The sequence below is a fragment of the Taudactylus pleione genome, unplaced genomic scaffold (genome assembly GCF_031769625.1).
Source record: "Taudactylus pleione unplaced genomic scaffold, aTauple2 ptg000817l, whole genome shotgun sequence".
Taxonomy (NCBI): domain Eukaryota; kingdom Metazoa; phylum Chordata; class Amphibia; order Anura; family Myobatrachidae; genus Taudactylus; species Taudactylus pleione.
Genome location: NW_028285219.1, coordinates 863,834 through 880,712, shown reverse-complemented (window position 1 = coordinate 880,712; position 16,879 = coordinate 863,834).

Sequence of the window (16,879 nt, the reverse complement as noted above, 5' to 3'; positions counted from 1 at the left end):
TGCAGTTATGTCTAACAAGGGCAAGAGTACAAAACAATCAGCTGCACCTGTTGCGCTTACATGCAAATCTTGTGCTGCTGGCTTAACTCTGGAGGATATCATTCAGGATGGCCTTTGTGCTAACTGTTATACGGCACCAGGTCAATCAGCTCCATTAACCCCTGCACAGGTGCTGGCATCCATTGCAGATCGCCTGGCTGTCCCTGCTGTAATTCCCCATATGGGATTGCCACAGCAGGTACAGACATTGCAGGTACCTCCTATTACACCTCCGTGGGTTGATACCCTATCCTCCTGTGTGCTGAGTCTGGCATCTACGGCTATGGCCTTTCAGACTATGCTACAGGGGGATTTCCCCATACATGGAAGATCTGCCAAGCGTCCTGTGTTCACAGTCTAAGCACCTCACGGATACGGAGGTAATTTCAGAGGCAGATGAGGATGACTGCTCTACTGCTGAGTCCCTCACTAGAGAGGATGTGCTTCCAATATGGACATACCAGCCTTGGTGCGAGCGGTCAGGTCTGTTCTTCAAATTGAAGATGGCGAACATGCCCCTAAATCCAAACACCCAGTGTTTAAACGACAATAGGTGGTTGTAGCTGAGTTCCCTCTCTTGGACTAGTTAGCTGAAAACATGGCGGCAGCTTGGCAAACACCGGGTAAGAAGTTTCAGCCACAAAAGCGGTTGCATAAGTATTACCCTTTTCCTACCGCTCATTGTACTAAGTGGGAAACCCCTACAGCAGTGGACTGCCATATTACTAGATGGGTTAAATCCTCTACGTTGCCTATTCATACGGCTTCCTCACTGAAGGAGCCTACAGATAGGAAGATGGATACAGCTCTGAAATCTGTATAATCTTTAATTAGGTGCAATTGCTCGCCCTATCATGGCTATTGCCTGGGTGGCTAAGGCAATTGAGAGCTGTGTAGACACCTTAGAGGACTCTCTCTCTCTCTGAATACCTCCCGAGATCAGATGGCATGCATTGCTCACATTAGGGATGCAGCAGCATATATTGGAGAAGCAACCTTGGATGCTAGTCTGCTAGCATTAAGAGCATCAGCTACATCAGTGTCTACTCACCGCGCCTTCTGGTTACAGTCTTGAAAGGCGGATGCAGACTCCAAAAAGGCCTTAGAATTTCTGCCATATACAGTATGGGTGACATTCTCTTCGGCCCTGAATTGGATAAAATTGTGACCACATTAGCAGCATATCAAACTGCCTTTCTGCCTTCAGCAACTACTCCAAAACCCAGGACTACGTCCTTTCATCCCCAAGAAAGATCTAAGGGTCAGTCGTTTCCTAGACACTAGGAATCCGCTAAGGCCATGAAGCCGAGGAGCAAGCAGCCTTGGGCCGCCAGACGCCCAGCAGCCTAGTCTGATGACAAGCCCTCTTTCTGATGAGTGGGTGGCCGGCTTCTTCAATTTGCCCAAATCTGGCGTCAGACCACCACAGACGCATGGGTGGTCTCTCACGGGTATGTCCTCTCATTCCTAAGAAGGCTTACCCTCCAATTCTTTTACACAGAACCTACAGCGGACCCAGAAAAGGCCAGGCTTCTATAAAATGCCATTCAGTCCTTGCTGCTAGCGGGGTTAATAGTGTCAGTTCCACCCTCTCATCGGGGGAACGATTACTGTTCTACCTTGTTCCTGGTGAAGAAACCAAACAGGGATGGTTCATCTGGGAGCTGTGCTGGATTCTCAAACACAGAGAATCTTCCTGACAGAACACAAGATTGCTACACGTCAAACACGCCTCCGCAGGTTCCACCGCAACCGCTAAATGTCTATTAATGTGGCTATGCAGATTCTGGGATCCATGGTATCCACCTTCGACATGGTGGAATATACCCAGTGCCCAGTTCCACTCCGGCCACTACAATGCCTGATTCTATCCAGATGGAACGGGTTGCCTCAGAGGATCAGATCCCTGTCAATGATTCTCTCTGCAGAGATTCTTGGTGGTTACAGACGTCCCACCTGACCAAAGGGCGCCCCTTTTGGATTCCGGATTGGATTCTCCTAACAGACGCCAGTCTCCGAGGATTGGGCGCAGTGACTGGTCAACACTCCTTTCAGACGTTAGTGGAGTAATTTCTGCCAATCAATGTATTGGAACTCAGAGCCATCTACAGAGCCCTCATTCAGGCTCAGGATATTCTTCAGGGCGAACCTGTACAGGTACAGTCCGACAAGGCCACGGCGGTGGCTTACATAAATCACCAGGGAGGCACTCGCAGTTGGGCTGCTCTGGCAGAAGTGGCACGCATTCTCGCAATGGCCGAGGAACACATGCCGGCCATCTCTGCGGTGTGCATTCCGGGAGTACTAAATTGGGAAGCCGACTTCCTCAGCCCATGACATGCATGCAGGGGAATGGTCTCTCCACACAGAAGTCTTTCAACTCCTAGTGGACAAATAGGGCCTACCAGAGGTGGACCTCATGGTTTCCCGACACAATCGCAAGCTACTGGTGTACGGGTCCAGAACAAGGGATGCCAAAGCAGCCTTCGTAGACGTATTGTCAGTACAGTGGACCTTCTATCTGGTGTATCTTTTTCCTCCGGTCTCCCTTCTTCCTCGAGTTCTTCATAAGTTCAAGGAAGATGGAGGCATGCTCCTACTGGTGGCACCAGCTTGGCCCATATGGCATTGGTACTCAGATCTTCTGAGCCTCTCCATAGACATGCCGTATCTGCTTCCTCAATGGCCGGACCTGTTATCTCAGGGTCCCTGCCTCCACCCAGACCTGGGTCGGCTGTCTTTGACGGCGTGACTCTTGAGACATCCCTCCTAATGTCTAAGGGTTTCTTTCGCTCTGTGGTCCAGACTATGCTCAGGGTCCGTAAGCTGGCCTCTGCGCGTATTTATCATAGTGTGGCCTACATTATTTTCAATGGTACGCCACTAAGAGTTATGACCCTCAGGCGTTTACGGTCGCTAGAGTCCTGGCCTTCTTTCAAGCCAGATTGGACCAAGGATTCCGTCTTAGTTCATTGAAAGTGCAGGTCTCTGCCTTGTCTATATGGTTTCAGCAAAAAAATGCTGCCATGACGGATGTTCACACCTTCTTTCAGGGTGTCCTCCGCATACAACCTCCCTTTGTTCCTCCAGTGGCTCCATGGGATTTGTCAGTGCTTCTCCAGGCCCTTCAGGGTCCTCCGTTTGAGCCTTTGGATTCTGCAGACTTCAAGTGGCTCACGGCTAAATCTCTTTCTTCTGGCTATAGCATCGGCCAGAAGGGTATCAGATTTAGGGGCGCTTTCCTTGTCTCCCCATTTCTGATTTTCTATCAGGAGAGGGCTGTTCTTCGGACTCACTCTTGATTTATTCCCAAGGTGGAATCCAGTTTTCATCTTAATGAGGAATTGTGGTTTCGGCGTTCCAGTTTCCTGACCTTTCGGCAGGTGAGGCCTCCTTGGCCTTGGATATGGTCCATGCTCTGAAGATCTACGTAGCTCGTACTGCTTCTGTCAGGAAATTGGACTCTCTCTTTGTCCGTTTTGGTTTTCACAAGAAGGGCTGGCCTCTCAAGAAACAGACTCTGGCCAGGTGGATTCACATGACTATCTCACAGGCCTATACACAGGCAGGCCTTCCTGTGTTTTGGCCTCTAACACTGCTCATTCCGCTCTCTCTGTCGGTCCCTTTTGGGCAGCATGATGTGGAGCCTCAGCTTTGTAAGGCGGCCACATGGTCTTCTGTCCACACCTTTCTCAAGTTCTATGCCTTTGATTCCTTTGCCTCTCAGGATGCTTCCTTTGGGCGCAGGATTCTCCTCTCAGCTCAGGAGCATCCTTGCCCTTGAATACTGCTTTGGGACATCCCCAAGGTATGGTAAAACTTACCTTTGTTAACGCTCTTTCTTCGAAGTTCATAGGGTCCACAGGGCGCCCGCCCTGACGCACCTGGCTGCTATGGGTGACCAGAAGCACAACCGGTTTCCTGTCTCCTATCTGTGAGAGTGTGATTCTTCCTTCTTTCCTATCCTTCTCCAGCCTTGGGCTTGCTAACAAAGTGATTTGCCTCGGGGCGGGGAATAGGGGAGAGGACCGGAGCATCCTGGGAGCTGAAGCTTTAACTGTATGGTGTCCGGTCCTAACTACCACCTACACCCCAAGGTATCCCTGTGGACCCTATGGACTTCAAAGAAAGGAAGTTAACAAAGGTACGTTTTACCATAACTCTCATTTTTCCACCGTTTCAATGGTCACCCAAATTTAACCTGGTATAGCTATGTCCCAGTCATGTTTTTCATTGCACCAAGACTCTATAAATGCCAAAATATCCAAATCATTGCTAGTTACTATTGCAATTGGTTTTGGAATTTTATCTCCATAGCTCCTAGCTTTTGCAAACAGGGCCTGATTCAGCTTTGAAGATAGAGTGAGAAAGCACGTAACAGTGAACCAGGACAAACCCATATTGCAATGCAAGGGGTGCAAATACATACATTTTATTTTGCATGTAGGGTAAATACTGGCTGCTTTTGCATGTAGCCCACAAATACTGCACAGTTTTATTTTTACACTGCAATTTAGAAGTCAGTTTGGACACACTCCTCTCAAATCTAAATGTCTCTGCACATTTTATATCTGCCCCACTTGCAGTGCAGCATGGTTTCACCAAGATGATCAGTTACGTGCTGTTTCTCACTTTGGAGCTCATTCAGATCCGCTGGCTAGATGCGTTCGCTCGCTCCTAGTGTATGCAAAGCCGGCACATGCCCAGCAAGGCAGGCGATTGCACGGCAAGGCATTAGCACGCCCACTATGTCTTGGCGTGCGATCACTCTGTGTATGCAGACGCCCACCAGCCATTCATAAGGCACCCACTTGTGCACGTCATCTCCTGGAAGTGCATGAAACCATTGGTAAATCGAGCACCATAGGATGTGCTCGCAGTGTTGAGGTAGACTATACCCTGCTGCAAGCACTGCGATCGCTTCAGTGTGAAATTCAACCAGGTGACGTGTACTATGACGCTGCCTCTTAATTATGCAAGCCTCTGAAACTGCTTTGAAACACTCAGGCACGCCTGTGTTCGCACCTCCACTCCCCCGTTTCTGGTGGCCTGCCCCTGTTACAACCCACAAACGGCCTCTCCTGTCACTGATTAAGCTGGGCTGTCTATGCTTCGCAAGCGAGCGCTTCCCGATCTGTCGCAGTGGTAAGCGCATTGCGATGCATGCGCAGATTGCAAATATTGGTCTACTACGAGCGATCGCATTTTAGCGTGCGGGTCTGAATCGGCTCCTCTATTCCCAAAGCTAAATCAGGCCCACAGTTCTAAGAGGTTTGTTTGTGTATCTCCTATTTCTAGCCTTGCTTAGATAGACACTTATGTTAGTACATTAGAAAATGTCTATTTCATCTTCATTCTTCAGGGTCCATATGGCTCCACAGGGAGACATTGGGGCCTAGGTGGGACCTGGAGGACCGGACACCAACAGCAAAGCTTTTCAATCCCAGGATCCTTTGGTCTTTCCTCCTATACCCCACCCACAGACTGAGGGGACTTCAGTTTTGTTGGTGTCCGGCAGTAGCTGGATCACCATTATAATTGGGCTGCATTAGGCAGCCCAATCTTTTATTTTATAATTTAATTTATTTTTTATATTTACTATAACGGGCGAGGAGCACCAGACTGCCCTCCGGACATCTGTGCTGCCGCCCGATCACACCTCTGCGGTGCCGTGACACCAAGCCTGTGCTAGGTACTCCTGGCAGGGCTCCGAGGGGGACTAGCTAACTAGCTAGCAGGCTCCCCGGACCCCAGACTGCAGCCTGGAATTCAGGGGACAGGTAAGATGGAACCCCGTTCGCGGGAACCTGCATTTTTGTGCAGTCTTACCTCTGGTCTCAAGAGACAGACCGGAGGCGCTGATGTGGACACTGATGCGCACACGACTCCACTAGACAACCGATGCATATAATACACTGGCGCAGGGCATATGTAGAGGCCATGGAGATGTTAGCAAGGGGAGAAGGCGATCTCCCTGCTGCCCCTCCCCCAGCCCAGGGCGCCATTCCACTGCGGCCCTGGTTTTCCTCGGGCTGCTCCTCCCTCACCCTCCGCCCTCTCAGAGATGCGCAGCAGCCATTTTATGCAAGCAAGTCTCCGGGCACGCTGGGTCAGTCTCCCTGTATACCTCTCCCATGGGCCAGGTCATACAGCGCTATATCTTACCAGCCACTGCGGTCTGTGTAGTTGATTTTAGTGCCCATTGCAGACATGTAATGTTTTTCTGCATTTGTATGTGACTTGTGCTAGCACTAATCTCTACTTTCTATACTGTACAGCTTATACCTTTCCCTTTATTCTACTATAACCCTGGCATACTAAGGTATAGGGGGTTCATTGTACCTCACATCTCCTATATAATTGTGAGGGCTATTACATACTATATAGCGCAGTTGCACACTACACTGTGCCATATTACACATGCTGCAGGGTGTTCACTGCACTGTATCATACTGTGTATTTTATTATTCTTGTGGCTATGTCTGGCAGAGGAAAGAATAACAAGCAGCCTGATGCTGCTGCTCCTACTCTGGTGTCTTGTAAATCCTGCTAATCGGGCTTAACCCAAGAGGATCTCATTCAGGATGGTCTTTGTACTAATTGTTACACAGCCCCAGGCCCCTTTAGCCCCGGTGTCTCTCCCTCAGGACCCACCCTGGGCTGCCTTTTCACAGATGCTGACAAAACTTGGAGACCACATAGCAGTCCCCTTGGTAGCTCCCCCCGTGGGATGGCCACAGCAGGTACTCCCTACAAATCTTTTGCCTCCCCAAATGGGTAGACGTACTGTCTACCTCAGTACAGAGTTTGGCTAATACCTCTATGGTTTTTCAGCAAATGCTGCAAAAAGAAAAACCTTTACCTACTAAGCCTACTAAACGTGCTGTGTTATCTTCCCAGTACACACTGTAGCAGATTTTGCGTCCGCATGGCCAACACTGCACATGATTGTGTCAGCAAATCGGTAACTTTCCCATGTAAATGTATATGTAATGTTATTTGTGTATAGGAAATGACAAACCTTTGAAGATGGAAAGAAAGGTTGTGAGAGAGATTGCAGGAAGTCCTGTCTTCCTGCCTCAGCCATAAATGTGTCCAATTATATGTAGCATGTAAGAAAGATGTCCAGGGAAACTATATCACATCTTGCCAGACCCTTGATAAGCTGTCATTAAGAGCTCTGTGTTCTGTGTATTGTCAGAGATCAAAGACAGGGGTCTGGTTATAACCCCACAGGGGGTCAGGCTTACAGCCAATGAGAGAGAGACAGACCGACCAGCAAGGTGTCGGATCTCTCTCCTAACCTCTGAGCTCCAAACAGGAGGGAGTGAGCAGTTACCTAACCCCTGCTCCTATGAACGGGAAAACCTGAGGCTTTAGCGTGTGCCTGAAATACAAGCATAAATATGTGATTCAACTATAGTTTGTGTTCATTCTGACAGATGGTACAGATGATCCGAAGTTTTTTCATTGGGACTGCCTCATCCCAAGACCACTTAAGTCAACGGTGCGGTTTGTTTTTCCCAATTTGTTATTTTATTTTATTCTTTGGAAATTGTGAGTAATTGTGTGATTCCTTTTTAACTTTATTATCATTGTATTTTTTTGTAACTAAGGGCCTGATTCAGAGGCACACGCTATTTGCGTGCGCTCGCTCTGAATTATGGTGGCCAATATTTTTTTTTTAATTCAGACCTCCAGGCCGCTCGCACAGCTGTGGGTGACCACCCACAGCTTGTGCGAGCGGCCTGGCGATGGTCGCTATTATCGCGACCATCGGCATTGCAAGGAGACCCTTGTGGTAGGGTCTCAGTCCTCGCAATGCCAAGTGGACTTCCAGCTCTAATAGAGCTCGTGATGTCAGTAGGGCCGCCCACAAACGGCAGGCGTTCCTATGGAAACGCCTCTGTTCAGCCACACCCCCTACCCGCCTACAAAACGGGGCGAGCCGTCTATCAACATCGACACTCCATCTTGCTGCGAGCCCCGGAGCTCGCAAGTGGGTCTGAATAAGGCCCTAAGCTTGAAAAATATTCTTGCATTACAACATTAATTCTAGTTCTGGAACTGTGTTTTTATGCCCCAAGGGGGTAGATGTATTATAGCGGCACTTAACGTGCCGCTATATCGCTTCCTGCTTCGCTTCTTTACCAAGGCAAAGCAGGAAGCACTACCGATGAGATTTATAAACATCTCATCGGCCGGAGCTTTAGAGCGATAACACCCCCCTCCGGCGCTGCCCACTAGAGACCGTAGCGCATCAGCCTAGTGCTGATGCACTCTGTCTCAGTCCCGGCCGGCTGCACTGAGCATGCGAGATCCCCCCGCGCAGCCTGGAGCCGGCAGCCGCCCCAGCAGGGACAGCGCTGTCCCTGTTGTGGGGATAGGGCAGCGCCAGGCTGTAGCTGTCTATAGTGACAGCTACAGTGGGCCGAACGGTCAGGCGATCTGACCTTTCATATATGGCCCAGGCTATCGGCACTGCTATCTTGCAGGTAGCAAGGCTGATAATGACAGGGGCGCATACCGCCAAACCCCCGATCATACATTGGGTAGAAGCGGTCTCAGTGCACATAACATGTGCTGATACCGCTTCTGAGCTTCTTACATCTTCCCCAAGGCCTCATATGGCTCATGTTACCTATTTTGATAAGTGTGCATAATCGTATAGTAGGTAAGAGCAAAGGCTTACCCTGTATTTAATACTAAAGTTCCCCTTTGCTAGTGGCAGTTACCTGGTTTATTTAACCACACGTGCTGAATTAACTTGTAAAAGTCACGGGCGGCGATTCTCAGATGGGCGTATCTGGAGGGGACAGCCGGCAGGTTCATGACACGCACAGTTATCTGATTCTGATGTAACATCTGGGGAGGCAGAAGACGCAGACCTGCACTTGTGAGAGCTATTAAAACTATTTTACAAATAGAAGAGGTTGAACCCGCTCCTAAGAAAAAACTCGCACTCTTTAAATGACAAAAGGTAGTTTTACAAGTTTCCTCACTCTGACCAGTTATCTGCTCACATGAGTGAAGCTTGGAATATGCCCAGTAAAAGGCTTCAAATTCCAAAACGGTTCAGTTCCTTTTACCCTCGTCCAGCTACTGATTGTACTAAATGGGAAGTTCCCCCAGCAGTGGATTCTCATGTAACACGGCTGGTTAAAAATGCCACCTTACCCATTCATACTGCAACCTCCTTGAAGGAGACTACAGATAGGTGTATAGAAGCTTGTCATAAATCCATATTCTTCTTCAAGGTCCATAGGGATCCACAGGGATACCATGGGTTAATGTGGTTGGAAAGATCCAGGCACCAAACAGTTAAAGCTTTCAGCTCCCGGGATGCCTCAGGTCCTCTTCCATATATACCTCACCCACAGCTACAGGCCTACAGTTGTTCGTTTGGTGCGGCAGGATTCAGACGCACCTTTGTAACTGGGGACTGCTCAGGCAGTCCTATGCTTTTATTTTATGTTTTATCTAATTTCTATGTTTTTGGGTTGCCAGTACTGAGAGAATACGCATATACTGTGACTCCGTCTACCTCCACCGGGCCGCAACACCAGTAATAGAGCTGGTAATTCCGGCGGGTCTCGGTTGAGCATGCTAATAGCGATGCTGGATCCCGGACGGCAACCGGATGCATGGAGATGTCAGGTAAGGTGATTCCTCGCTTACAGGGAATCACGCGTGGCAGTCCTTGCTTCCGGCGTAGGAGACGCACAGGAAGCTGCTGCAGTTAGGACCCGGAGCGTCCGCACTAGACCACCGGGGCCTGATCGTCTGACGCCGGGAATCGGCAGCAGACGCTTCTGCTGCCACGAGGCCAGCGCACCCGGTCGGTTGACACAGATTAGGGGAGGTAGGCGCTCCCCCAGCAGCTCCTCCCCCGACCTAGATGCAGTCCCATTAAAGGTTTTCGTGCGTTTGGGTCGCTCCTCCTACTCGCCTAGTGTATATAAGACGCTCACAGTCCTCTATCGGTGCGCTGCTGTAGCTGTTGGTCTCAGGAGGTTGTGGGTCAGTCTCCCTGTATACCTCTCCCATGGGTCCGGTATATAGTGCTCTATGGGCCTGATTCGGACCCGCACACAAGTGGGTCGATTGTGGTCCAGTGCGCACGCGCGAGCCCCGGAGCGAGCGCAAAAAGCACTCGCAAGAAACGGGGCGGCTGTCGATGTTGATCGACAGCTTGCCCCGTTTTGTAGGCGGGGAGAGGTGGTGGCTTGGCAAACGGAGGCGTTCCTGCAGGAACCCCTTCCGTTTGTGGGTGGCCCTACTGACATCACTCGTGATGTCAGTAGGTGGACTTCCTGCTCTATTAGAGCAGGAAGTTCACTGGGGCTTGCGGCAACGAGACCCTACCACAAGGGTCTCGTCGCAAGCCCGATGGTCGCGATGGTCTTAACCATCGCGACCGTCACCTGGCCGCTCGCATAAGCTGTGGGTGGTAACCCACAGCTATGCGAGCGATCATGAGGCCGCAACTAAAAAAACAAGCGCCCGCCCTGATTCAGAGCGCGAGTGCTCGCTTTTTGCGAGCGCCTCTAAATCAGGGCATATATCCTAACCAAGCAATGTGTTTTGAGTAGTTGATTCAGAGCCCATTGCAACTTTATTGCATATGCATTGTATGTGACTGTTTGCTAGCTGCTGTGTTTATACTGCCTTTTATTTCTGACTGTCAGTTATAACTATCACTGGGTTTTTCTTATACTTAACATTCACTTGTTATTTGTGAAGGTTGTCACATTACATTGCATTGTGATGTTTAAAATTGATATGTCAAAAAGTAAATCAGGAGGAGGGGGCCCCTGTGCTGATTTCATGTAAAGCCTGTTTAGTGGACTTAACCTCTCAGGACTTGATTAAGGATGGTTTGTGTGCTGTCTGTTATAAAGAGCCACCTCACCAGTCCAATATACCAGACCCTGTACAAGAGCCATCTTGGGTGTATCTTGGGTGTCTTCCTTGTCTCAGGTTATGAAGCAGTTTGTGGATCGTATGGCTACTCCCCTCCTTGTATGGGGTACCCACAGCATGCTATGTTTATACCTCCTTCCTGGATGGATGCTTATGCCCATTCAAGTTAAAGAATGGCTCAGTCAGCGGTTGCAAGCAGACCGGTAGTTACTAAGGCACCTAAATGCAAGTTATCTTTTTATCAATCTGCTCAGCATATGGATTCAGACGCACAATATTTCGGGATTTCTGATTGCACCGGACACCATATATGCCCTTGTATGGTAATTCAATAAACCCCACAATAATCAGTTTCTCTTATTTGGAAAAGATGGGGGTGCTACTACGGACAAGAGTCATATCACAAAAAGATAGAAAGAAGAAGAAATGTCCATTGCAGTGCACTAAATAGAAATGATACATAAAATATAACTTTTATTTAATTAATGTCTAAAAAGCGAAATATTAAAAAAATAATAATGTATGTAATGTAAATAAAATGTGTTATAAAAACTGCGTACGCTCCTATTCCACTGAAATGTCCTAATATTAGTATCAATAACCGGTAGGTATATAGAGATATATAAAGATGATGATGCCACTTCAAGGATATATATATTCACACAAGATGGCCACACTTAAATATAATGTGTGGCCCCTATATGGTATAAAATTTATCTCAATCAAAGTGATGTCAAAAACATCATCCTCTTGTGGCTATCACATTATAAATTGTTCCTCACATTACGTATCTACACAAATAGTGATAGTCTACACTGTTTCAGTTACAGTTGTTAATAGCAGATTACAAATGTGTGATGTGCTTTAACATGTGACCAGCAAGGTTCTCTGTATGTAGATATCTAGTTGTTTTAATTCTGTTGTTAAACCCACTGCTATCATAGCAGGTCCACTGTGTAGTTCTTCTCTATGATTATCACTCTCACAGTGATAAAGTCCACTGTTTATAACAGGGGTCTTCAAACTTGGCCCTCCAGCTGCTGTGGAACTACACATCCCAGCATGCACTGCCACCTTTTTGATATACAGCATGCTAAAACTATGTGCAGTGCATGCTGGGATGTGTAGTTCCACAGCATCTGGAGGGCCAAGTTTGAAGACCCCTGGTTTATATCATGGGCATTCCACCGTGTGTAATATCATGCAGCTTCGCATAGGACTAAAAATCTCTCCCACACCAGGTTTTATAACCTCCTTTCACATATCCCATATCATATAATATATTCTCCCATCACATATGAAGGTATTCATGGGAAATCATTTATGCAAATTATGGATGTCTTGGTTACCAATACCCTGCTTTATTCATAGATCTCAATGTGCTAAAGTCCCTGTCCGGAGGGGTCCCTCCGTGGCACAGTACTGCACTGAATCACTATATAAGCAGTGGTTCAAATAGTGGGTGATATTAGTACCTATTAATCATTTATCACAGTTTCCGATAGACAGGTTTAACAACAGCAACCTCTTATTATTAGTGCTATTTTGCACACATCTTTATATACTGACAAACAGTTGCATGCTAGTCACGCTACAGTTAACATATATAGGGTAAACATTCCACATTCTTTAACTGAGCTGACTCGCAGAGTAACATGTTAGGAAATGAAGGTGTACGGAGCGCCGCTAACCGACGCAGCGTTTCGCTATCACAAGATTAGAAGGGGGAAGGGAAAGAAGATAAAAAAGAGGTCTCAGAGAATGGAGAGAGGAGCCCAGAGATTTCCGTCGGTACAGGAAATAGAGAAAGACGATCAACTTAGGATTGTCAACTTAACAGAGAGGACGTTGACTATATCACAGATGGAGGTTCTGAACAAGGGACTATCTTTTTCACCAACACAGACATGTGATAGGTTTGAATTAGAAAAAGATCTAAACCTTTTTGCTAGAAAGTTGCTCCTTAAAAAATTCTTCCTTAATAAGGAACGAAGGGGAGATTTTTTGGAACCATGCCCAAATGAGATAGGCCTCTCTAAAGATGATGCTGAAGCCATCTCCATCTTGGAGGAATTAAGGGATCTATCTATACAAGAACCCCAAAAACTGTCTGAAAATATTCTCTCTGAACAACCAGTTGACAATCCTCAAGTTATACTGAAAAAGAAATCCGTCTTCTGTCCGGATTTCTCAATATGCCCACAAATCAAGGTGTATATGGATTTGGTCAATAAAGATCTGGACCATCTTGAAATTATCAAAGAGACCAAAGAATCAGAATCCAATATGACTAGAAAAGAGAGAGAAGCCCTAAGGGAAATCAATCGATGATACAATAATTAAGCCATCAGATAAGGGCGGGAATATAGTACTTTGGCCTCGTGACCAATATATAGAAGAACTTAACAAACAATTGGGGGACACCTCATGTTACAAAAAACTAATATTCAACCCGACCCAGAATTTTCTTGATTTGTATAACGATATGATAGGGATAGCTAGGAGAAATGGGGTGATCTCTAAGAAGGATTATGAATATCTAGAGAAAGATAACCCAAAAATACCAACATTATATCTGCTTCCCAAGATTCACAAAAATGAGACTATCCCCCCTGGGAGGCCCATCGTCTCAGGAATGGGAAGCCTCACAGAAAATGCGAGTAGATTCTTGGACGCACACTTAAGAGAACATGTTCTAGCTCTGCCATCGTACATCAGAGACACATCTGATGTACTGAGTAAATTACAAGATGTCATATTGAACGAACATACGTGGCTCATCACTTGCGACGTAGAGAGTCTATACGAGCTTCAGCCATGAACACGCTTTAAAAGCGGTTGATTATTTCCTCAGTATGGGTCAAGAAACAGATTTCAATAAGTTTCTGATATCCCTGTTAAGATTCATCCTCACCAAGAACTATTTTGTATGTAACAACAACTTCTACCTCCTGGTACGAGGGACTGCGATGGGGACCACGTGTGCCCCCACCTACGCTAACATCTACCTGGGGTGGTGGGAGAGAGAGAGAGTTTTTGGTGAGGAGAATGATCCATATACAAGCCAGATCATACTCTGGCTGAGATACATCGAAGATCTCTTAATATTATGGGAGGGAGATATACGATTATTCCATGAATTTCTAACCAAATTGAACAATAACAACTTGAACCTCAAACTAACGTATGAAGCGAGTAGAGAGAGCATCAACTTCCTTGATGTTACCCTGAAAATAGAAGAAGATGGACATCTCTCCTCAGACTTGTATCGTAAAAAGACATCTACAAACAGTATACTACACAAGGAGAGTTCACACTTTCCCCCAGTACTGAAAGGTTTACCGAAAGGGGAGTTTCTTCGTATGAAGAGAAACTGTTCAGAAAAACAAACCTTTCTGAAACGGTCAGAAGAACTAACAAAGACATTAAGATGTCGGGGGTACAGTAACAGAATGATTAAACGGGGATTTAAAGAAACTCACAAGTATACAAGAGATCAATTATTGACAAGAAAAAGGGAGAAAGGCCAGGAAGAGACAGTCAGATTTATAGGGACTTTTTGCAGAGAGTGGAGATACATCCAGAATGTCTTACAAAAACATCTGAGTATATTGGATACAGATAATGATTTGGCTTCCATCCTTGGAGGAAAAATACCAGTGAGCTGGAGAAGATCCAAGAATTTAAAAGATATTTTAACAAGAAGCCATTTGGAACCACTGACCAAACAAATTTATTTCAAAAAAGGATCCCGACAATGTGGAACATGCAAAGCATGTCCAATTATGATCCCAATGGAATCATACTGGGATAGATTCAATAAAGAATGGCGTATTAATGAATACATCACTTGCAATACCACAGCAGTGATCTACAACTTACAATGCCCATGTCATAAAAATTATATCGGGAAGACTAAAAGACCTTTCAAAAAGAGAATACTTGAACATCTAAACAGCATAAGGAATGCAGAGAGAGATCGTAGATTGTTTAAACCTCTGACTCCGATAGCGAGACACTTTCTTAAATGTCATGGAGGAAATCCGAATGGACTACGAGCATATGGGATGAAGAGAATTAATTCAAACATCAGAGGAGAGGATGTAGACAGGGAGTTACTAAGACAGGAAACTCGATTAATTTTTCTCATGAACACCTTGACACCAATGGGTCTAAATGAAGAAAATAGTTATGTACCTTTTTTAAGGGAGTAACATATGAGTGACATCCAAAACATCATAAATATAGGAGTATACCTTAAGACCACTCTGGGGTTATAATGTGCGAAGATTGACCTGTGTCAATGTGCGAAGTTAATATGCGAAGATTGACCTGTGAAACTACAACTTATATCCATGTGAATTTTGAATAATATTACTTTCTTGGATTCAAGAACACATTTACCTTTCTTAATCATATATCTAATGGGGAACTTAGGTTTTATGATTTTCCCCTCTTCCTCACATTTGTTTTAGCACATTGCACCTTTTTTTTTTTTTGTGAGTTATGTAGATAACTCTTTATATCTATGTAGGTCTTATATAATTACTGATAATATAAAATTAGTCAGTTCACCACTATCTTGCACATTTATGCTGTTCGCACGCAATGATATTTTTTTATTTTTTCGTATATGGTCACTCTAACATTATTTATCTATTTCATTTATTTATTTATAAATATTCACATTGATATGTTTATATATTATTAGATTACATTTATATTTAAGATAATTTATTGTATTGTATTTTATGTTGTTCTACAATATTTCATCTTCATATGTGCACCAAATCCCCTTTCTGAGATTAGGTTGAATCCATTTTTCTGGAATCTCTCCATCCGTCTAGATAGACCCTATATTGTAATGAATGGTGGGATATTAATTTTTCAACCTTCTGTCCCCCGTTTTACTATTCAACATATACTGATAATATATAAGCCATGTCATAGATATCCTTATTTGTCATTATATCTTTATGATATTTCTGTGATTTTGATTACAACAATGTCCATATTTACATGGATCGAGTAATCAGGATTCGACTACTTCAGTTTGAAATACGTAGGAAGAATCACTAGTATCTGCTGAGTTAGAAGGATTCTGTCAATCAAAAAGGAGGGGCGGAACTATTAGACTTTCAGCCATTCAATTGGAGGAATCTATTCTAGGGAGTCCCGGATTGGCCATGAGACAAATGTGAGGGTATTTAAGCTACTTCCGGTAAGCGGCTCGGCTTACCTTGACAAAGCTACCTAGCGAAACGCCGCGTCGGTTAGCGGTGCTCCGTACACCTTCATTTCCTAACATGTTACTCTGCGAGTCAGCTCAGTTAAAGAATGTGGAATGTTTACCCTATATATGTTAACTGTAGCGTGACTAGCATGCAACTGTTTGTCAGTATATAAAGATGTGTGCAAAATAGCACTAATAATAAGAGGTTGCTGTTGTTAAACCTGTCTATCGGAAACTGTGATAAATGATTAATAGGTACTAATATCACCCACTATTTGAACCACTGCTTATATAGTGATTCAGTGCAGTACTGTGCCACGGAGGGACCCCTCCGGACAGGGACTTTAGCACATTGAGATCTATAAATAAAGCAGGGTATTGGTAACCAAGACATCCATAATTTGCATAAATGATTTCCCATGAATACCTTCATATGTGATGGGAGAATATATTATATGATATGGGATATGTGAAAGGAGGTTATAAAACTTGGTGTGGGAGAGATTTTTAGTCCTATGCGAAGCTGCATGATATTACACACGGTGGAATGCCCATGATATAAACAGTGGACTTTATCACTGTGAGAGTGATAATCATAGAGAAGAACTACACAGTGGACCTGCTATGATAGCAGTGGGTTTAACAACAGAATTAAAACAACTAGATATCTACATACAGAGAACC